A 23,775-nucleotide genomic window follows, 5' to 3' on the forward strand; every position below is an offset into this window, starting at 1 on the left:
ATTTTGCTGGGAGGTAGAAAGAGATTGATTGTGTGACTGAAAACTTTTGTGCTTTTTTTTTTAATTGATACCAAACATTCATCATCACTAGGCAGTGTACCTCAGACCTTTGGCATCAAACTGCTAACCTCTACCTTTTGAAATAAGGAATTAATCTGTTGGCTTCTAACTTTATGTCAACAGTCTTTAGAAAGAAAAGCGTTTGTATGGATTGTTCACCTATTTGACATTTATATCAACTGAATCTCTTCCAATTCTGTCACATGTCATTTGGACAATCAAAATTGAGACTCATGTGCATAGATAAATGGGTCACAGCCAACACCCATCTGTGAAAATACCCCTGGATACCAAAATCCCACTGAGTCCTCAGGTAGGACTGCCTATACCTATTGGCAGCTACACATGCTTTAGAAAATATTATTCTCAGTGAGTATGGAGCGTTCTCTAGCCATTCCACTTTCCTTCAGCTTTCTGCATGCCTGTGAAGGTATGAGCATCATCAGAGCCCTACATGTTTTATTTTTGCAACACAATCTACCCTCTCTCCACTGCACCAGAACAGTTTCTTCTCATCACAGCTGTGCTCCCCAGTACAGCATAGAAGAAATCTACTTTAATGTCTACAACAAACTCCCCGCCCCAAGAGTGAGCTACTCTCCTCAGATACTGGTGAGCTCACTGGGATATATCATCAGAAAAAAGCTGCCTCATGAGAGGACTGCTGAACTGCCTGGATCAACTTTGGATTGGACCTGGAGGCAGGAGTAATATTAAAAAACAGATAGAACAACAGTAGCCAGAGACTACACCTTCATGTCGTGGTAACTGTTCTTACAAGCAGTTGCCTTCCAGCCAAGACTAATGCTAGAGCTGTGGAACAAATATCCAAAATACAGAACAAATATATTTCACTTACATGTTCCCATGTCGTTGGAAGAAAACAGTTTTCCCAAGAACACAGAATATCATTCAGCTCCATCCTCCAATGACTTCTAGAGTTCAAAGTTCATCTGATAGGAAACATTCATTATTAAAAGTAGGATAAATTGAGAATATATCCAGCACTAAAACTTTTATTTGTTTTTTCAGAAGATACACCACCACCCAGTTTCACAAAAATTAACTTAATTCACCTCGTAGAGGGTAGGGTCAATAGGGTTTGCAATCAATTGTTGTATAATAAAGAACTGTTATTATATTGGTGTACCACCTGTTTTCTCTGCAAAGCACATGTGATTTTCACCCTAAAGGCTGCTAACTCTACCTTGTATCAGCTTCTGAGATCCTTAGGACTCTAACCTAAGTGTCACTAACTAGCAGTTCTTCTTGGGAAAGGTTTGCTGATAAAGAATTACTTTTATTGAAAAAAATATAGCATGTGATAACATATTTATGGTAATATAATACATCACCCTCCCCATCATAATTCATCAGGTCAATTACCATTTTTGACATAAAACATTCATGTTATCATGACTACAATCTTGAAATGCATGCTAACTCATAGGAAAGTAAATAATTTCTTAAATAATTTCTTATAAATAAATAACAGTATTTCTTATAAATAAATAACAGTAAATAATTTCTTAGAGAAATAATACAGCATATTGTTTGTATGGTACAAACCTTTGAATAGAATTATAATCTAATCCGTCTGTATTCAGCACAATGTTTGTATTACTCCATAATCCTGGAGTGTGACATTCTGTGTCATGTATTAAATATTTACTTTTGACTTATTGGGCTCTCAATCTAATATAAAACACCTTTTGGGTCCACTTATCCTCTCATATAAACCAATATTATTTTCTAGGGAAAAGCATTCTATATTCCCAGGGGCATATTAACAGCTGCCTGGCTTAAATCCAAAATCAAAATGAACAACAAACAAAAAAAAAATTCTTTGCAGTGACTATTTTATTTCTAAGGGGTCTAGTACCACAGGAGGTATTATCAAGTATGACAAACAATTTTCTTGTCTTGACTTACACACAAAATCTCGACCACATGGCTCACTGTTCTTTATGTTATGCAGGACAGTGACTGCATCCTTCATTTGACACCTAAATCACCAATTTCCCCAGCCCATCTCTACATCAGGAAACTTTTATCCCAAACTATTTGCAAGGAATAACAGAACCCAATATTAATATTTGAAAAAAAAAATCAACAAAAAATGGAAAAATCTTTATTAATTAAGACAAACCTTTCCTTCATAATTTTTCCCACCTTTCAGGCATGGCATAAAGGCTTAGACTGCATCTGTAGACATAGGGAAGCAGAGCATGTTTCTGTGAATTTCAGAGTGCTTTTTTTAATATGACTATGGCACCAGCTGAACACCCTTACATGCACATTAGGGAAAGACTTGCAAAATTGATTACTTGGTCCTGCCATGCACTTAAAAATACATGACTAATGACTTTTCTCCTAGCATTCGAATGAACCTGCAACTTCAACGAACACTCATGAGGTGACAAAGGTATGACGGGCTGTCTTTTACAAACATTTTCATCCATGTCTTGTTCTGCCTTTTTTGGCACAATGTTGCAGTCAAACAAAATTTATGAAAAGCACACAAAGTAATGACCCTATCAAGGTCATGCTCTTGCTTCTGGTAGCCTGCCACCCCTTACTAGATAGTTTCTTCAGCTTCTACCTAAAGCATTTTCACAGGCAGTGTTTCTTATGAGCCACTAGTGTTGTATAGTAAAAATTTCACATTAACTGCAAATATTTTCTCCTTATAACTGCTCCTTTTAATTTCCTTGCATTAAGACTCCTCATTTGCAAGCTGTTTTCCTTTTTCATAACTAAGCATTACACCAATTTCTTGGTCTCATGTGTCCTGCATCTTTAGACATACCATGTTATGTCCTAGCTCTAACAATTGTCATGCAACTTGTAGTCATTATGCAACACTTCAGCATTTATTTTATTGTGTCCTGTTTGACTTACTGTTTAACAGAAAAAAGATCTCCCTAAAAATAGAAATAAAAACCTGTCTGAATGAAAATGGAAATCAGTATGTTACTTTACTGCAGTCACAAGGAATATGAGCAGCTACAACCTTATCCTAACACAAAATAGTCCTTATCAATCATTTGTCTATCTCCACACATGATCGCAGTTGTCTAATTATTAGGAGAAGAGCTTTTTTAAATGTTGTGGATGGAAGGAGTTGCTGAGCTTCCTTGCCACCATAGCTGAAAAATGACATCTGGGAAATGACAGTTTTCTGAGAAGGACGGGACCTGCAGAACTAGTGCATCTCCCTGAACTATAGAGAAAGAATAAGGTAAAGAAAGATCCATGAACAAGCTCCAAAATAGGTATTCTGTAAATCAAATTGCCAGAAGCTCTTTTGGTTTAAAAAAATTAATAATAACAAACCCCTGGAATTCATATCAGCATGGAACAAGGGAACAAATATGCAAGGAAGTGACAAACCTCAGAGACACATGGGGGCACATGTCAGTGGGAATCCTCTGGGGCTTGAAAGCCTGAGGAAGAAAACCATGAGACAACTGCTGAACTGCCTGGATCAACCAAAAGTAATACCAACTCTGCTTTGGAAGAGCAAGATAGCTCCAGGACCTGCCCATGCAGGAAAAGCATGAATGCTTCATACATACAGATAGTCTGACATATGTTTTTTTTTATATATAACATATGGTCTGTGTGTGGACTGTAATTAAAGGGAACCACTCTTATGAATCAATATATGATCTCACATAAGTTCAATATGTAAAACATATGCTATTTAGGCATATATAGCGCTTGCATATAGCTTACATTTTTGATGCACCATGGGCAAGGATAATCAGAGACATTTGGATGACTGTGGATGCAGATGGAAGGGATTTTCAAGGCAGAAGAAGACAATATTCTAGAAGAGTGCACAATAGTGGGAATGGTGGAAAAGACACAAAGTAAAATCAGTGAAATTACTTAGAGACAGTAAAACGGCAGTGTGAGAAGAGGAGGAGGAAGAGGAGAGGGTGAAGGAGAAAGGATACTTCTGTTTTATAGCTTGGAGTGCAAAAAGCCTATAGTGAGAAAAATGCATCTCATGGAACAATTTCTATAACAGATGGGAGAGAAGCAAAAAGCAAATACCAAAAAAATATGGGTATAGGAAAATAAATTTTAAAACACTAGGAGAAAAAAAATAACAGAAGAAGAATGAAAAAAAAAATAATGTTAAAAACAAGGAAGTAAAAGAAAATTAAATGCTAAAAAACCCTCATATTAAAAAATAAATGGCGAGTACAGAAAAAGAAACAAAAAGCAGTTGATTATTTTATTGATAGCAATTAACTGCATTAATACAGCTTGAAAAATAAAGTATCATTTACTGTGTATTAACAAAGTAATATTAGACATTTTTTTCTCTGCCTTTGTCACATCATGCCTCCTCCGGATGTTGAGATTATACATCATTAGGATCCATTCCGATGAAAGGCACTATGTAAATTTAAACTTATTAGCATAGTAATTGTGACATTTTCACAAATGCATCATGATTCACTCTAATTTATTTGTTATTTGAAATGATTTGCCAACTAATTTCTATAATTCTTGGTCTGCAGCTCATCCATAGTTCATTGTGAAGAACTGAAATTCATAATCCAAGCTATTTTGGTTGAAGAAATAATCGCATGGTGATTTTTTTTATTTCCTGATTGGAGGACCATGACTCTTAGAATATTCATTTTTCTCCTTGATTACAAATTTAAAATCTGTTTGTAGCTAACAGTCTGCATTTTTCTTATAAAACCTTGTGCTCTAGAAAGAAATCTTGCAGGAAACTTGTTTGTCAGAGTGGATATTGATGGAAAGTGAATAAAATAGTTATATCTACAAAGTCATTAAAATTCATTTAAAATTGCAAATGAATGTTCACAGTATGTTTCTTCTAGCATTTGCCAGCTCTGGAAATAATCATGGCCTAAATTACACCCAGGAACATGTGTGTACACCATATTTAAGACAGATTTAAAATTCTCACTAATTTATGTGTGAAAAATGGAGTTGATAACTCTTCTAATTAGCTTGGTTTACAAAAGAGCAACATACTATTGTTCTTCTAAAGACAATAAGCTGATAGGCCCTAATACATCAGCAGCAAATGTAGTTGTATCTGTATTCGTGAGTCTTTTTCTAAAATGTAGATTTGTTTGGATAATTCAATGTTTGGTACAAGACATGAGTCATTAAACCTGAATTCTGAGTAAATATCAAGCAATTTCTTTATTCTTAAGGAAAAGTTTTGTCAAATTCTGGGATAAAAATATTGCTCATGATTTCATCTCGCTTAGAAATACTGTGTGCATTAATGTTTGTATTGAAGAACTGTCTTTCCATCAGAAAGATTTTAATTTGAGCCTGTAATGAATCCCTACTTTCTATAATGGCTAATTTCTGCTTCACATGGCACTTTGCCATATCAGCTTGTGTTTCACCTATAGAGAGAGAGGTGAATCATAGCAAGGATACTGTAAGATACCTCCAGATGCAGACTTAACTGGGATTTTTTAATTCCATCCACGTACTCAGTTATTGGTCCTCTACATCACATGCCAATTCTTTGGTCCTCATAGCCATGGCCTCATCTTCATTTGAAGACACAGTTTCTTTCACAACACTTTCTGCCCATGAGTGAAGTTTTCGTTAGGGAGAGAGTTTTTGTATAGTCAGAGACCTGAGATACCCAAATTTTGCTGAGAATTTGAAATTAAACAGGAGCTGTTAATAACCATTTGCTTATGCATGCAAAATATCCCCACTAGTTGTATGTTTGTTGTCAACCTGTGTTGCTCCCCCAAAATATAGACTAAAGTGGAAGGTCTACACAGAAGCAGAAACCCAGAATATCTGTAAGGAGGCTACAGATTTGCTCTAATAACAAAGGATAATTTTTAATTCCATTATTTCATTTTGTGTCAACTTAATGCTTGTAAAATGTAAAAGAATAATTGTCTATGGGAATTGGTTCCTTTGTTCATCAGCTGTAAATTTAGAGTAGCAGTAAGAGGAGTTTCCATCATTTTCTTTGAAAAATGCCTCAATCGTCATTTTGAAAATCAATTAAAAAATCATTCATCCACCTTTTTGTTTTTCTTTTACATTCCTAACGAGTGGTAACTGTAATGATTTTATGTAGGTAACACACTGTGGGCTCAGATACATAGTTAGTCAATGCAGACATGTAAGGTAATGTTTAGATTAGTGAGCAGGTGCTCTAGACAGCCACACTTTAAAAGTGCAGGGAATTTCAGTATTGCCTGCATATTCTGTGGTATATATAAATATTTTTCTATTGTTTCCTGCACATTAAGGAATTACATTCCACTGAATGATAATCAACTAAGCAATAAACTTGTGCAAAATACACTATATACTAGATGTTTGATAACAAAATTATTACAATAAGAAGGGGTTAAAACAGTAAATGCAATTATATTGTCTAAATCAGCATTATTATTTCTCACTGAAAATGGATCCTGTAATGAGACGTTTTAAATGACAATATTCTGTGGTGAAAGAAGGACCAGGCATTGAGGTATCTGAAAAATAATTTTTTTCCTGCTAGAAATATATTCTGTTTTTAGTTCTAATTATACCCTTCTAGAAGAATAAATTGAGCAGTTTGACATACTTAGAGGTTCTCCATAAAACATCAATAAACTCCAATAAACTTCAGCAAAATTTCAAGAAAATCAAGCTGTGTTTTGAGCAAACTTGATTCAAGTTATGGAAACCATTCAAATTGTACAGTTTAAAATTATTCTTGTCACTAAACATAACAAAAATACTGTTGCCAGTCTGATTCCATTTTAAGAACCTAGTACTCTTCAATTTAACATGAAAGCAAAACTCTGTGGGTGAAACAAAACCAGAAACAAAATTATTGACGTGAAGGCAATCTGTTGAATCTCATAGAGTCCTATCAGTACTCCTGTGAAATTAAACATTATATTCAGAAGGAAGAGGAAGAAGAAACAGTACATTTGCAGTTTACTACTATAAAAGCATTTCTTATTGTTTTCCTTTCAAAGCTATCACTTGTTCCAAGATTTAATTGGCTAGTTATAAAAGTTGCCGAACATCTATTATAGAACTCAACATGGTACTTAAGCATATATATTTAGACCTTCGCATCTGTTCCTAAGCCCCCACACACTCTCAGATGAAAAGAGAATTTACAAGCTGGTGGAAAACCTTGAGTGTCAGATCATGTGATTAATTCAAAACACATTCAAAATAGATGAAGAGTGGGCAGAGCTAGAATCTAAATACACCCAAAAAAAAGCACAAGGAAAATATGTGGGCAACTTCTCCTTGTGGTGGACAACACTATTTTTTAAAGACTATGCTAACTATGTAGTAAATTACTTATTAAAATACAAATTAATCAGGTTTTACATAGAAGAAACTATCAAATACAACATGAAGAAGGTACCACCTTTCAAAAGAAGCATTGAAGTACAGAACTGGGTTACTGCTCCTCTTTAAATCAGCAGCATACACTTTTGAGTGTAATGCAAATTTATTGACTGGCAGTGTAAAACTTTATAGTGTGTTTATTAAAGAAATAGACTATAATGTTCCCTCTGTAAAAGAAGATAGCATCACAACACTGATTATCTTTTTTAACTGAGGGGAAAAGACAACTTACACAATTCTTCTAATAAATCAGTAGTGAATCTTTTTTTCCTACTATATAACCTGAAATACTTTTTTTTGCCACTAGGGCAAAGAGAGGCATTTGAAAGATCAATATCACAGTGTGGTCCTGTCATTTTTTCAACCACAGTGTTCCTGAGACTCTCTGATCATATATGTACGAAAATCAGGTGTGATAGTTTGTATTGTGAGTCTTGGTAGCAATTCAGGGATCATCTCAGCCACACCATAAGGGGCAGCTCAACATATAGTTCAGTATTTGTGGAGGACACTTAAATTAAGGACTGAGTGTTAGCTGCTTGAATGAGCAGGTTGGCTGAATACTGCTAAGTACTCTTTAATAAGTGCTCTCTTTATTCTTCTCCTGTGGAAGGCTGGGTTACAAAGCTGATTGGCTTTATAGAAGCAGGCAATTAAGTCTTTCAAAAGTGTAAACTCCTATAAATTGAAAATAATCTTCAGCAGGGCATTTAGGTTCTTGAATTTTATTTTAGTTGCTTTGAATGCTAACTTTGGTGTTAAAAGGTTTTCTTCCGTTTTATCTGTGGAATTTCTATGCAGACCTCCCACACATATCTAATACAATATACTTCATGTTGCACTGTGCTTTTCTGTTCTTTCAGGCAAAATTTTCATTCAGGCTTGAGACTTTTTCTACACTCCATGCTAATCCAGTGCTCCTGAAAGGCCAGCTAACTGCACTGAGAGGAAGACTGCTCCCACTTGGAGGTAGTATGCATGCACCATCTTCTCTTGGGCTTATCCCTGCATTTCCCATACTAGTCTGCAACATTTCCAGAGGGACCTATTTATTTGCAGTTTCTCAAATACAGACAATTTGGGCACTGCCTTTGATCTCAGCAAAAATCTGTGAGGAGTGAGAAAAGTTTACAGACATATTTCAGCTGAGCAACACTTGGCCCAGGTGCACAATTCTACTACTTAAATTTAGGTAGCTGCTATGAAGACACCTGTATCTGAGCTCGTCATCCTGGATTCTGTTTGTAATTGAAACTGGGAGTGAAGTCACTTTGAGATGCACCAGATCTACCATCAAGAGTTCACATTAGGAAAAGTTAAACCTTATGCTGGAAATGCCTAAGAGGCATAAAAAAGAAAGATGTTTGAGCAGGATGGAACTATTGGGAAAGTTTTTTTCTGGCAGATGGAGATTTTTCAACTGTCAGCATGTGAGAAAATGGGAAGCTGGCAACAAAGGAAGGAAATGTAAAAAGAAAGAAGGAAATTTCTATTCAAAAGAGATTAGTCAAAATATATAAAGACATACACTACACTGAAATTCCTGGACTCCTAAATGACTCAAAATATTTTAGTATGTTAAGAAATTTGATGTTTTTCCCTGTATTCCATAGTTGTTTTCCTTTCTGTATTTTTCTTTTAACTAACTAAAATGCAGGTGGCTCTGCAAAGCTTGTAGGTTTGACTGTTTCCACCATCAAGTGTCAAAGAAGCAATGAGCTGTAAGCCAGAGCCGTGACAGGGTAAATCTTCAGGGAAGTTTTCCTGGGAACCTTTAGGTACGGCTAGTCTTAAAAAGCTGAAGCTCCAATTTCCCATTTCTATTGGCTGGAAAGTATTTTGCCTAGACAGTGTGCAAAAGAGGCTACAAAAAGTACGGAGCCTGAATGTCCTTGGAAGATAAAGGCCCATGACTCAAAACAGAATGTGCAGACCCCGTGCCTAAAACTACCAAGTATTTAGCTGAAGCGCTCGGCCAGAATTTACTTTGCAGAGTGCTTGATCTCATGCCAAAGTAACTCTCAATGTCCTACAAGTGCTCCTTTACAAATCTAAGATTGTATAAGAGGATTTAGATTGTGGCAGTAGAGCATTTAAGAAATAAAACATGATCTAATAAGCAAAAATTCCCATTTCATTAGAAGTATCACTGTGTCTTAAAACATTTGTTTATTTGTTTAAATAGGCCTTCAACACAGTGACCCATACAACTGATAAGAGAGACTTTTGCTGAGTGAAATAAACTATTTAAACATCTGTGGGAAAAATAATTAAAGGAAAGGAAGCTAAGAAATATTTTTGAACCTCAAGGTGCAAGTCTGCAATCATGAGCATAACTAAATCTGAAATTAACAATTTTCTTGGGAAGTAAGAGAAATTTCATTCTTTTGATAATCTGAATTGCACAATATGACTTAGATTATAATCTCAATATGGCAGAAAAATGGACAAAATGGCTTTATGACATTATTAGTATCTAATTTACATGACACAAGAAGTCAGATGTTTGCTTGATGTGAATTTGCATGGCTCCATTGAATTAAATGGACCCTTGAAGATCTCCAGGCAAAGACAGGAAAAAAAGTGCTCCTACATACAGCAATTGGAGATTTATTAATTATGAAACAGGTGTTTGCATCTCCATTTGAATGGAATACCATCCTATTTCTTTTGCAGCTCTTGAACTCTTCAGTGTAAAGATATTTGAAGCTGGCCTTAATTCAGTTCTGAAGGTCTAACAACTTTTTCTCTGAGCCTCTAATTCAGTTCTTGAATTCTCAGTCTGTAATGAATTGGAACATGTGCTCTTGACACACCATAACTGCATGATTACGTATGTAAAGAAGTGCTCAGGATCTTAACTCTTCTGTCAAAATATACAAAATGCAAGTGCTAGGTTAAGAGCATATGTGAATGCCATCACAGAAGCTGATCACACATTTTCCTTTCAACACTTCTTTTCATCTGTATTTAGCACTTAGCAATAGTAACATACATTAAATGATTTGGAGCCTTTGCAGGTGTAATTAAGTGAATAAACACAAAGAGAATGGAGAACATTTACCTCTCTAGCAACAATATAATATTTATCTTTCAAATATTGAGCAAATGAATATTTGATCAGTACACTTGACTTTTTCTTATGTTATGAGGGCATCAAAACAATCTTTGCCAAAATCTTAGCTAATGTGTAATTTTCACAAACTGACACAAAAATTGTTTAATTGAACAACAAATTTCAGAGAAATTTAGCAAAAAGTTTTATTTTAAAAAATAATAGAAATTTAGATAGGGAAAAAGAAAATATGTGTGTTAAAGACTCTGGTTCCAGGAAGACCCCTATAGAAAGTTCAAGGTTTTAAATTAATTATGATCTTATAGAAAAAAGGAGAAAGGTGAAATATAAAAGTCCAGAGCTGCATTTAGCACAAAAAAAAAAAAAAATTAAAAGGCAAGGAGGTATACAATATATAATTACATAATTCAGCAAACCTTAATTTTTAAGTTTGGGCCCCCAAAAATATTCATTCTTAGCACTTCCTTATCTGGAGTTATTAATTGCAACTGTAAATAGTTATCAGCTGATCATTAAGGCTGGAAGTTTTTTAATTATTTCTCTAAAGAATCAAAGGTTAGTGATATTCTCCTCTCTTCTGGCAGGTCTGTCTTCTACTGAGGAAAAGTCTTTGGCTAGAAGCAGCTACTCCTAAGGCCCTGGCCTCATTGGGTTCCCTGGCTCTGAGCTATCTGATCTTCCAAAGCCTATCATGATGACAAGCTGTGCTGCCCTCCAAATCTTTAAAACAAGCACATGCCAGTACAGTGCAAAGGCTGAGTTGACTGATGCTTGTAAGGGTTTGCAAACTTTAAATGTTTGCATTCAGGAAAACACATACTGAACTATCTGGGGCTTGGGAGCCAAAAGGCCCTCTGGCCTCCAGCTTGGGTGTTTGTTATAACATGTTCCCAAGGCCAAATTTTGCAAGACTGCCCATGCAAACTGATGACACTTGTGAGCAGAGTTGGCACAGACATCTGTGGGTCGTCTTGAAAAAAGAGTAATTCATGGTTACAGAAGAAGGGATGAGAAAATGACATGCAATACTTTCACTGCTGATTGACATTACCATATTCAGATTCCTTTATTCTAACTGTACAATGTATTTTCCTATATTATTTTCTTGATTCATTGGAGGCCAATATCATTATTTTTGACTTTTAACCACTCCAGAGGAAGAGAGATCTTTTTCAGCACTTTATTTTTCTTTTTTTCCTTTAGAGTATCACCACCTTACAGAACTTTCTGTAGATTAATATGATCATGACTTTTGTCAAAAGTCTCTTAAAATGCAAAGCTGTAAAATTTGCTTTAATTTGATGCTGAAAATATCTTTTTAAAGCAAGGATATATTTCTTAGCCTTACTTTCAGAAAAGAAAGGACTTAAACTCACAGATATAAAATAATTATTATTATTCATATTTCCAAACTTACATCAATTTCACCAGCAGAAAAACTGTAGAGTATATCTCCATATCACAGATATCAGTCATGCTGCTCAAAGCAGATCTAGAAAGTGTTTGTCTAATATGATGATGACAGAAGAATTTGGGTTAAGACAACATCTATGGCTATGATTAATTAGACCCAGGCACCAAAAGGATTCCAGAATTATTGCCATTATGGTATTTACCACAAGGCCAATGTGGGAAACGGGAAGCTTTGTTCCAGCTTTGGAACAGTGCATGACTCAGATACTAATTGTCCAGAAACCAGTTCCCCCTTTTTATCTCGTTGCTCCTGTCAACTACAAGTACAAGGCAGATCTGAAAACCTGGGGACTGACAGATCCAGCCTTTCATAACTGAACATCTTTTCTGCTTGCATCATTTGTCCTCATATTTTTTTGAAGAATTTGTTCCTCATGGTTTCTCTGTATAGACAGTGCTGTTGAAAGCAAAGACCAGAGTCATACTGTGGCATTTAGGAGTGCTCTGTTGTGGTTGAAAGAGGGTGAATATCAGCCCTCTCCTTCTTACCACAAACCCAGGTTTCCACATAAGGACATCTGAGTCCAAGCAGGAAGGAAGTTGTGGTACACTTTAGTGAATCTGTAATTGGAAAAGGGGGAGACTAGAATTTCATTACTATGCAGAATATCTATTACACAGTATAAATATACCTCACATGCAACTTTGCAAATGTATTAAATTAATCTACTAAGCAGAATAAAGGAACCTTGAAAAGCATCAAACCAGCGCTGTGCTCAAAATTCTGAAATCCCACTTTCCAATGTTGTTCTCTCATGTCAAATACTTATACTTGCACTCTTCAACCATTAAAACAGAGCTTCATTAGTCAGGCTGGACAAGCACACAGAAATTCATGAAATTTCAGTTGTGCTGAAATTAATTGCTTATGGTTGATCAAGGTGATAAAAATGGGATATCTTCTCTCCCTCTCGCACATAGCTTTTTGCTCAAACACATTAAAAAAAAAGAGTGCTGACAGCCTGAGGAAAGCATCTATGGTTTCCCATTTTAAATATCAGTGGAATATCATGACTGAAAAAAGCAGATGACCTGAAAAGTTCAGAATATTTCACAGTCCTTCAAAGATATCACATTTCAAAAACTTGATACAATTCCTTGAAAGGGCAGAAGTCAGAAAACTTGAAAGCAGCTCATCCATTCTAAGTGCCTACTTTCCAACTGAATCTGCCTTTTTTTAGGGGATTCTTTGAGTTGGAGGTCTGTGTCTGAACTATATATAGAGATCACATCCCACTGCAATATTTGGAGTCACATGTGGAAGAAACCAGCTGAAACAGCTGTCTCATATTTTGAAGCCAGGCTATTAATTGTTAAGTACCCATTCATCCCATTCACAAACCTGTATCTATAGAGATAGATTCTTTTGCTTTATAATACAAGCAAAAATAAATATTCTGTGAAACATCTTGGCATGGAGCAGTATTTCCAAAGACCATATTCTGCACAACCTTAAGCATGCCTGAACAGGGAAATTGCCTATTACAACTGCAGTAGAATAAGCTCTCCCTGTAAGCTCTACCAGATCAGCTATTCAATAAATACTTCACTCCAGAATAAAAGTGTTTTAATATCAAAATAATTATTCCACTGAGATTTACTTTGTCATTGGTAAGCTGGACAATTTCCTGTTTCCAATTTTTCTGTTCCAACAAGAATACCTACCTAAAGGTTTTAATCATGTACTAAAAATAAGAAAAAAGTCAAATGTTGTTTGTGCTTTCATTTTAATTTCTGTTAAAATTAACATTATTTATTTGTTTAAATATGGTCCAATTTATGTGATAGTATTAATTATTTCTACACTGATAGAGATCTTGCAATTCAGCAATCAGTTACTGCGCACCTCTAGCAAATATTGCAGAATAATTTTTTGAAGGATTTTGTTCACAACAAATTGCTACATTTTCTAAAAAAGCAGAACTACCCTTTAGACTGGCTTCAATTAAATTACTTCCTATGCATATATAAATAGAGGCTTTATACATAACACTGAAAAGTCTTTTGGTACAGTCTAATGTTTTCTTTTTGCTTTAAAGACTTGATTTGCTAGTGATGATTGAAATTCACTAGATAACTTTCTCATATTTAAGAAAAATTTTGTATAAAACAATTTTAAAGGACAAACAAGTGTGACTAAATATTTCTTTCACACAATCATGCTTAAAATGTTAAAATTCAAAGGGAGTTAAAGATTTCCAATACACCACACTTTTGTTCTTACTTTTGCCTTTCTCCATCATGGCCTTCTCATTCCTTGCTAGGATATCACAAGTTAAAGGAGGAATGTTGATTTCCATTGTATTTTATTCATATTTACAACCTTATAACAGATGCTTATTGTAGTTTAAACATTTATGATGGAACTTAATCTTTTGAGTCATGTAAATACCTTTGAGAATTTTCATATACCTATTATAAGCAGTTTATGCAGCAAAAGTTTAAACAACTGAAGAGCTTTTGTCTTCCACCGCTTACTCTACATCATGTATGAGATATACTCACACAAAGGTGATTAGACCCATGCTGAGCTAATAGTTGTCTTAAGGGGTGACTTGAGGCCAAATTGACGAGAGAAGAAGGAAAAAAATCTCAGGAAAGTCCAGTCTCCATAAAGTTTATTTCCTCAGCTGCTTGTTTGAAAAGTGAACCAAGGAGAGAATGTTTGATTGACTGATGTATATGCAGATCCTTTCATATGCAACAATGAAATTATCTTAACAAACTTTGTGGTATCCTTATACCTGAGCATCCCCAGAAACTTTACTTGCATTTAATTAGCCTGAAGACTTGTCTTTTTCATATTGAAAATATTTGAGGGAAAAACACTAATCCCAGAGAAGAGGTAGATGATTGGATAAAAAATAGAATGAATAATTACATCATTATTTCAGAAAAGTATATAAAATTAGTATAAATTCTACATTTCATTTAAAGAAGTTTGTCTATATTTGTGTCCTTGAACAATACCCCAAAAGAAAATCAAAAGAACATGGTATTATGAAGTCTAATCTCCTTTTGAAGATCATAACCCTCTTTTAAATCTGGGAACTTGATATTTCTCTTCAATAACTGAGGAACTCCAGTCATTCTGAAACAGCTGCCAGTGGATTCCTGTTCACCCTGAAGGAGACACGTTAGGTACCGGACATTTTCTTTCTACTGGTGCTTGAACCACATCTGATTTAGTGGTAATCCATAATCACCATGTTATTAGCCATTCTCCCCTGAAAACCCAGCCAAGGTACCAAGCTCCAAGGGTTAAACTAAGAAAAGCAATCGGTGTCATTGAGAGTCATAAAATCATCATATATTTATAAAATGAATATTTTTGCTATTGATGTTATAGCTATTCTAGCAAGTTGAAATGCATTTTGATTCTTGATGCTCAATTTGTGTGTGTGCCAGTGTCTGTGTAAGACCTAGATATTTATTAGACCACTGTCATTGGAGAATTAATCTGCACCTTCTGTTAGCACTCAGGTAAAAGTACAGAAACTAAACTTCTGGGCTTTAAGCTAGAGCTGTAATATTTTAGTGAAACAGATTCTGAGTGTATCTTTTGCAAGATGAAAAATCAGATACCAGAACTGCAATAAGGAAGAGAATTATTGTGTGAACTTTGACATGGGAAAACAATAAAATGGGTACCTACTAATTCCTAGCTGCTAAATTTTTGGAAGCTATTCTGATGCCTTTCAACAGAAACTTGAGTATGTATGCAGTTTTAAGCACCTATGAAAAGGTGGGAGGGATGATGCGGGGGTGTTAAATACCTCTAGCATTTAAATGTCAACCCTGGCTGCCTGAAGAGGTATTTATGTGCCTACATTCTCCTTGTGAATCTAGGTCTTTAATGTTTAATGTGGATGTTACTGATTGCTAGAGTGAGATGAATAATTCACAATTAGCAATGTATTCATCCAGCCTAGCTCTTTTCTGCTTGCACAATGTGCAAGAGTAAATCTAGATTTTCCTGAATTTATTTGCTTTATTCCTTTAGAAGATATGCAAACCACCTCTGTCAGAGGTTCGTCCAGCACAATAGAATAATGAACTTCATCAATTAAACTGTTAGAGTTCAGATTATTTGATGCATTTTTCTGATCTCCGATTGTGGTTTCTAATAGGTTTTGAGCCTCTTGGGGAATTTCAGTATATAAAGAAGATTAAGAAATTTTAGAACACTTTAATTCTTATCCTCTTTACTTACATAGCTTTTCAGGAATTCATAGCCACCAATATTAGTTTTCTATTGAATACCTTTCCTGAAAACTAAGCTGAAGTTACTTTTTCCTTTGTCACTCTGTTGGAAAGTCTTTGCATAGAAGACTTCTGAAATTGAAAAAGGGCAGAACCAGATAGATCAGAATCAGTCACCATGTTTTATCACATATATCTTCATTCTCTTGGACTGCAAATTTTTACAGTCAATTCATGGCATTTCTACCTCCCAATCTGTAGAAGTTACCTATTCTCAGGGGGACAGCTGGGTGCCACAGTTGTCCATCTCTCTGACTGATGTGGATCTCTGAAGCTGCTCTTTTGAGACATCAAACCTGCACTGCAACAGGCAGTGTTAAACCAGTTAGATTACAGTAAATCCCAAGTAAAACAAGAACTACTTTTGAATCAGTTCTGCACCCAAGTGTATTGCTTCTCTGTTTTCTCTGTACAGTAATAAATGTCACCTATTGTGTAGAATGGTGCAAATAAAGCCTGTTTGCTCAAGCCTTTGTTGAAAGCAAGTGCAAAAGGAATAGGAAATGGATGTAGAACTCAATCAAAAATGCATAGAGGATATTTTAGAGTATTTGTCTAGCTCTTAATGATTAAACAACCAACATGTCAAGCAGTTGCCATGCAGAATACATTCACTGTTTGTTTGGTAGTTTAAGGCACCTAATGTACTCCTGTGTAAAATGCTGATGTTTTATTAACATATCAAGGTTTTTAATGTGTCTTTAATTAAACATTAAAAAATTCTCAAGGATAAATGTTTTGATAAAACTCCAGTATTTGTCACTGCTTTCCAACCATGTGCCCTATCCACTAAATCTCTATGGACCCAACTGCACTGTAGCAATGGGAATACTCTAAATGTCCATCTTGGTTTTAGAATAACAAAAATTTTGCTTCAGTTTCTTCTCTGGAAAGCCTTGTCTCTTCTTTCTCTAGAAGTGCAGGGGTTCATATTGCCTGGGGTTTCAAACAAGCAATCTATTTACAATCAGAAATCAGTTGCTTGCTTATTTTATCAGATCTTGGCCTAACCTGGCCAAGGTGGATATGTCACAGCAGAAAGAGCTGTGTCCTCTAGAAATGTCCACAAGGACCATTTTCACTCCATGAAGTTTATGGAAAGCTTGAAAATGTTAGAGAATACTTCTTATATACATATTTTGCATTTTTTTTCCTAGCAGCATATTTTGACATTATGCCACTGGGAAATAAGACAGAGGTCAGTAATATGTAATAAGGGATCAAAAAATACAGCAACCTAATTGCTGTCACAAGTAGCTGGACTTGAATGAATATTAAAACTTCTTTTGATGTTCAACTTCTAATAGCATTTACATTTCATATACTATCCAGCTTGGATAACCATAATATCAGACTCAAGTGTCTGTTCCCAGTTAGCTTTAATTTCATACGTTTACAGGTAATTCCTTATGTTTCAATGTAGTACTTCAAATTTCCTCCTCCTGAAAGAAAATTTAAAAGCTCTAAAATGCTTTTCCATATAGTAAATAAAGAGATAGATAGATAAATTACAGTTAATGTCTATTTCTTTAAAATTTAGTTGATGGGAGAATAAGAGTTTAATTGGTAGAGTTCTTAAATCCTGTCATAGCTTGAGCACAAGGGTAATACTTGTAGGACACAGGTGTTACATAAACCTCTGGAGTGGACTTTGATTCAGGAGAACCTAACTTACACTCTTCCTGGCAACAGCACTGCACTGACAATGGATTAGAAGAGAGTATATCCAAGGGAATACCCAAGTCAAATGCAGTCTTGTACCTTTCTGCTTATAGAAATACTAGCATGTGGTCCTTACTCAAAGTGGCTATGTTCCAGTATATTTCATAGCCTAATATAACTAAGAGATACTCATGCCTTTGAGCACACAACATTTGAAAAAGTACAGTAGCTACAACAGGTAAGTAATGAAACACATGGAAAAATATTTCCACAAAAATTTCAGAAGAATGACACTTTCCCACACCTGTGGCAAAATAATAAAAAGAGAGAATGTTTTAAAGGAATGTTCTTGTCACAAAACCTCATATTCATGATAACTAGGCTGGTTCCTGTCGGATGAATAAAAAAGACAGTGCCAGGGTTACAGAACTCCCCCTCTTGGAAAAGAGAATCTGATACCAAATTTCAGTGACCTTTCATTGGCAAAAGCTTCTTGAAACCCAAAGGCTTTTGAAAGTTTTTGCAAGTCTTTTCATTAAAGGTCATAGAGTCATTAAGGCTGGAAAAGACCCTTAACATCATTGAGTCCATTGAGTCCAACCATTAAACTGGCAGTCATGTCCACCACTAAACCATGTCCATAAGTGCCTACATTTTTTGAATGCTGCCAGGAATGGCAATTCCACCACTTCCCTGGGAAGCCTATTCCAAGGCCTGACTTGCCCTTTCAGTGAAGGTATTCTTCCTGATGTCCAGTCTAAACCTCCCCTTGTGAGTTGCACTTGAGGTTCTTTCTTTTTGTCCTATTGCTTGTTAATTGGGAGAAGAGCCCAGCCCCTCCACCAGGCAACACCCTACTTTCAGGCAGTTGTAGAGAGTGATAAGGTCTCCTTTGAGCCTCTGTTTCTCCAGGCTAAAGGACCCTCGCTGTCTCAGCTGCTCCTCACAGGACTTGTGCTCCGGACCCTTCACCAGCTTTGTTGTACTTCTCTGGATGTGTTATGGCACCACAATGTCTTTCTTGAAGATCTACTGTAGCTCCATAAAACATTATTGCTATAAGACTCAGAACCTTATATTCCTGCTGTTTTCTTAAAAGACAGGCCTTCACTTTTAATGTTCATTGCTGCTATGTAATATGTGCCCGTAATTTTAGATTTCCTGCTAATAACACTTCAAGTCATTGATCCTAGTTGTATAACTCCTAATTTTAAAAAAGCATGAGAACTCTAGTAATCTAAAAGATGAAATTTCTACCAGTTCAATTTACTCAACATCCATGAAGGGAATGTAGTGACCTTGGGATTTTCTCTGCTTTGGATGGTTGAAATCAGGTGTGTGGCTGTAATAATGAGCTGTTTTTCAGAAGAGAATGGGAAAATAATCACTTTTTCTCAGCATCTTTCTCTAATCTTGGCCTGGAGATGCCATTAATGAGAGTCAGATGACTGTGCGTTCCACTCTGCTTGTTTCTCATCAGATTTCCTGATTTACTCAACTCTCTCCTGATGGCAGTCTCTCATGAAACTTGAAGCTAGTAAGCATTCTAGAGATCTAAATATGTACTCATTTGTTACCTAAAAATGTACTTGTTTGTTAGCCTTTAATGCAGGAGTTCTGGGGCCGTGTTGCCTTGTACTCAAGAATTGAATAGACAGAGCCTGTCTGCATGACCTCAGCCCTAAACTAGGACACTCATTGATACTGCAGATTAATACTCCTGTTCTCAGCACTGAAAAATAATCAGGTAGCTCCACCTCTCTCGCAATTTAAATTGTTCCCATCTAGCTGTATGCATTTTAATGGTGTTTATGTTCAGCTGGCACTGGCGTACAAACCTACGAGGCAATTCTGGACAAGCACTGAATTGAAAATTTAAGTTTCTAAGGAACTGATCTGCCTAAGAACTGTCTTCAAAATACAAGCTAAGGAAAAGAAAATGCAAGGTGATTAAGATCTCTAGATATGCAAGGTTGCCTTCTGAAATCATACACGTCTAATGGAAGGTCACATGGGCACTTGAAAGTGTCCACTATAATGATTACATCTAATATCTTTGCTTTGCTACTGAGCATTCAGGAGCCAATCCTGCGGACATAAACTCTGACAAAAATAATTTCGTTCCAGCACACCCACTGGCTCCAGTGGCATCACTGTTTGATTAAGCATTCAGCCCAGGAGCAGGATTTTGCCAGATCAGCCCAAAATGGTGGCAGGAATAAGAGATGTTTGTAATAAAAACTGATCATTAGAACAGGAGGCATAAGATCAGAATCTCTTATTATTGCTTCATAAGTATGCTTTTAGGCCATTTGAATATTTCCTAGGAAGATTGACATATAAAATCTGACTATTTCTTGCTGTTTCAGAACATTATGTAGTTTCAGGCATCAGTTAGATTTCCTCAGCTGTTTTAGTGGTTGTGTACATCCACAAAATGATCTGATTGTGCTATAAAAGGTGAATAGTATATAATATATAACATGCTAATTGCATCTCATATAATCTCTATTTAATGATTAAATGTATTTTTTCTCATAAACAAAAATAGACAACTAAAAAAAATTAGAATAATCTGCTGTTCATATTAAGTAGATACATGTGGCTTTTATTTCCACTGTTTTTCATTATCCAGAAATCAATTAAATTAAAGTCAAAATTCTCTGCATAAATACACAATAGAATAAAAAAATTCCAACACTTTCACATATATGGACAAAACTTCATATCTATGATATTTTCTATGCTATTTCTATGCTAATTTTCTATTTATATTTTTTAAATGCTAACTCATCTAAAAAAAAAAGTCTTTTTTTTAGACAAGTTAGCATTTGAACTCTAACATCCATAATTCTTATTAAAGATCTGGACCTCTGATCTGGACCTCTGATCTATCACAAAATAATCAGAATTCTTATTCTTAGCAGGTTTTTCCACGTAAATAATAATATATTAATACCAGTATTGATGTTAAAGGACAGATAATAGATATAAATGGCTAATTAACAAGAGGTCTCCAGGACTAGCTAAACTTGTCATAAGCCCAAAGAATTGCTGTAGAAGTAGCTTTTTCACAGAGGCTGATGAAGATAAAGACGATCACGTTTAATTACCACATAAATAGGATGCCATCCCATATTTCTCAGCATATGTTCTCACAGAAGATAAAGCTTACTTTTGTCTTAATTTCCAAACTTGTTTTATACATAAATTATCATTGGATGGAATTAATTTGTCATTTTCTTTCAGGAGAAAGGATCTTCAAAGTACCACAGTCAGGAGGTAGAGTTTATTTAGGCTGAAATGCAGAACTGATCCAACAGTTTTCCTAGGAAACTTCCTTAATCGATGCCCAGTTCAGAATGCAGAAACATGGGGAGAATCCTGGCGAAGGTGGAGATGGTGAATGAAGGGTAGGCAGGTAGTACAGATTTACTGTGCCTAAAGTGGGAGTTTCTTTCTTTTCCATAGATAAAATGTATTGAGTGGATAATACTTTTGTCACATTCATCAGAGGTGCCACTTGCCGCCACCATGAGCTGGCAGCCTCCCAGGTGTAATTGATTAGACACAGGAAAGACGGAGTTATGCAGATGTTGAGCATTTGTTGATAAAGATCAGGGGAACTTTAGAGGGAAAAATCCCAGTAGCCTAGCACAGTAGCTCCATAACACAAGACTAATTTTAACCTAGTAAGTTAAACATTGCCAGAGAAGACAAACAGTAGAGAAACACAAAACGAGGGCAGAAGATTAAAATAACAATGCCAAACGCAAGTGCATGAAAGCCAGGACTTCAATGATTCTCTTGCTTCTGATTTTTTTTTTTTTCATAGTACAAGCATCAGAGCAGCTACAAGTACCTTTGAGTTCAGTTTATCCTTTGGGCTACTGTGTTCTTTTTACTTTTATGATCAGCTGAAATACATGCAGCAATACCATTTCCTCTCACAGTGGGACACTCGCTGTTGTGGGCACAAACTGCTATTCTCATATTCACCCTCCCTGTCCCCCAGAGCTACAGGGTGAGGAGGCAGGCAGACGCACTCTCCTCATTTCTGAGACATCTCAGGTACCTTGTGTCTGCCGTGGAAAGGAAGAGGCATCATGTAGAAAGGCAGTGCAAACAGCGAGCCAGCCTACTCACTTGGATTGCTCCAGGTCAGGAGTCATGTGTTGCTCTGGCTTATTCAGGTGGAAAAGGCTAATAAAAAGGGCCCTGTAATACCCAAAAACACAGGAGGAAAAACAAAGGGATAAAAGGAAAGGAGTCACCAGCTCAGCATTGACAGAGTTTATACAGACCAACGCTTAAGGGTATACAGCATACAGAATGAGGTGTCCAGTTGTGAGTAGGCATTGTTGGATGGGCTGCAAGTAATTAAAACCAAGATTAGGAATGTGAATTTGAAATTCCATTCAGCCAAGAAATGTGATTTCTGATATTCTTCTTCATACATCTTCAATCTATCCATCTCAGAAGGGAAAGCACTGCAGGGGAATCCCTGTAATGTATCCTAGAGAGTGTGACAGACAGCAGTTACTCGGCATTCCTCCTTCATACCAGAAAGGGAAAAAATCTAGAAATCATTCATGTCTGTTATTCATATACTAATATATCAAGAACTGTTAATACTCACAGGCACCTCCACTGCTCAAAAGGGCTTTGAAAACCTTGCAATATAGTCTCTACAGTATGTTTCCATAGGATACTTTTCCTTCATCCTAAAAATTTCAATTTCCCTCCCTTAAACAATCCATTTGTCCAAATCTACTTCAAAATTAGCTGGTTGTTATGGAGTGGCAGATTGTCATATTTCCACCAGTGCTAACCAAATAATTAGTGTGGTCCAAAGGAGAACCCATCCTATCACTTGTACCAAGACTGAAGAATAGACTTCTGCATTTAACAAATAAACACCAAATCAACCTAGCCTGCTTTTTCCTCAAAACCTGTTTTAGTGGAATTTATTTTAACTGTATTTCATTACTGAATATCATAAAAAAGTAATAAAAAGATACATACTTGTTTCCCTCGAAGTGATGTGAAAACACTTCTTATTGTATTTATAATCTTTTTAGGCTATAACTTTATGATCAAACAGCTGTTAAAACAGTGAATTTTATCTTCATAATCTCATCTAGTGATGTCTCTTAAAAATTGATACTATCTTTTTTAATATTAATAATTTAATCTACAAATAGCTACACAATATAGATATACTATTAAAACTAAAGGACAGTGCTGGCACAAAGACAAATGAATATAAACTTATTATGAATAAATTTAGTCTGGAAATCAGAAGAAGGTTTTTAACCATCTGGGGACTGTGGTTCAAAAATAGCCTTCCAAGAAAAAAAGGAAAGGAAAAAATGAAACAAACCTGTAGTGAGGGCAAGGAAGCATTTAATTTCTGGAAGAATTTGATTCCTGCTGTCTCAGCAAATGTTTCTTTTGAAGGCATATGTTCTTTGGTGTTCTTGCTCAGTTTGGAAAGGTTTTTGAATTAACTAATTTTTTAAAATTTTTCATCACATTTATTCTGTTCTTGACTCTGCAATTATGAACAGCATTCTTTAAAGTCTATTTTAACACTTTCAGAAGACTTTTGAGTTTTGAACATTTTACCATTGAAAACTGGAGATCTCTTTCAAAAACTCCACAACCTATTCTTGGGATGTCTAGATGAGGGAAATTATATGTTACGTTTGGGATAGATTTGTTCTAGAGTTTTGCTCTTCACTACCTGTTCTAAATCATTACCAGCATTTTAAATGTCTTTTCATATCAGTGGAAGCTCCTTTATTTATAAGAGGGGATTTTTTTTCTAGAAGAGAATTTTTAATTCA

At 35.6% G+C, this 23,775-nt stretch overlaps 1 long non-coding RNA gene across 1 annotated transcript in view; it reads right to left on the reverse strand.

The window, feature by feature from the left end:
* Nucleotides 1-23,775, reverse strand: part of LOC146767921 (uncharacterized) — a 137,811-nt gene that overhangs the window by 83,107 nt on the left and 30,929 nt on the right. Inside the window, exon 2 of the long non-coding RNA XR_014953796.1 lies at nt 920-1,013. This is a non-coding gene — a long non-coding RNA (uncharacterized LOC146767921). The remainder of the gene's footprint in view (nt 1-919; nt 1,014-23,775) is intronic.

This window comes from Lonchura striata, chromosome 3, assembly GCF_050655825.1.
Source record: "Lonchura striata isolate lonStrDom1 chromosome 3, ASM5065582v1, whole genome shotgun sequence".
Taxonomy (NCBI): Eukaryota; Metazoa; Chordata; class Aves; order Passeriformes; family Estrildidae; genus Lonchura; species Lonchura striata.